This window comes from Ornithorhynchus anatinus, chromosome 17 (assembly GCF_004115215.2).
Source record: "Ornithorhynchus anatinus isolate Pmale09 chromosome 17, mOrnAna1.pri.v4, whole genome shotgun sequence".
NCBI lineage: Eukaryota > Metazoa > Chordata > Mammalia > Monotremata > Ornithorhynchidae > Ornithorhynchus > Ornithorhynchus anatinus.
The window spans coordinates 37,337,192-37,337,691 of NC_041744.1; positions in this window are offsets into that span (position 1 = coordinate 37,337,192).

The window sequence follows — 500 nt, forward strand, 5'->3', positions numbered from 1 at the left end:
CCCAGAGTCGATGCAGTTTTGTTTCGGAGCCATTTCAGACCTTTCCCGTCACTGGAGGAGAGATCGTAAAACCCACATTTTCCAGTTCAGGTCGACGACGTCACTTTATTAGCCTAAAGCTTCCGCAGCGCCCTTTTAAGCATTAATATTCTCCACGACGCTAATAATGATAGTGGTTTTTGTTGTGACCTTGGGCAGATCTCTTTAACTTCTCTGTTCTGCAGTTCCCTCATCTGTAAAATGGGGATTAAGACTGTGAGCCCCATGCGGGAAGTGAACTTTATCTGATTAGTTTGTATCTACTCCAGTACTGAGTACAGTGTAAGCTTGGCACTTGGTAAGCGCCTATCAAGTACCATAAAATAAAAAAGAATTAAAATTTTTAAAAATACAATCAGACGGAACACAGTCCCTACCCCACATGGGGTTTAGAATCTAAGGGGGAGGGAGAGGAGGCATTTAATCTCCATTTTATAGATGAGGACACTAGATGTTAAGTG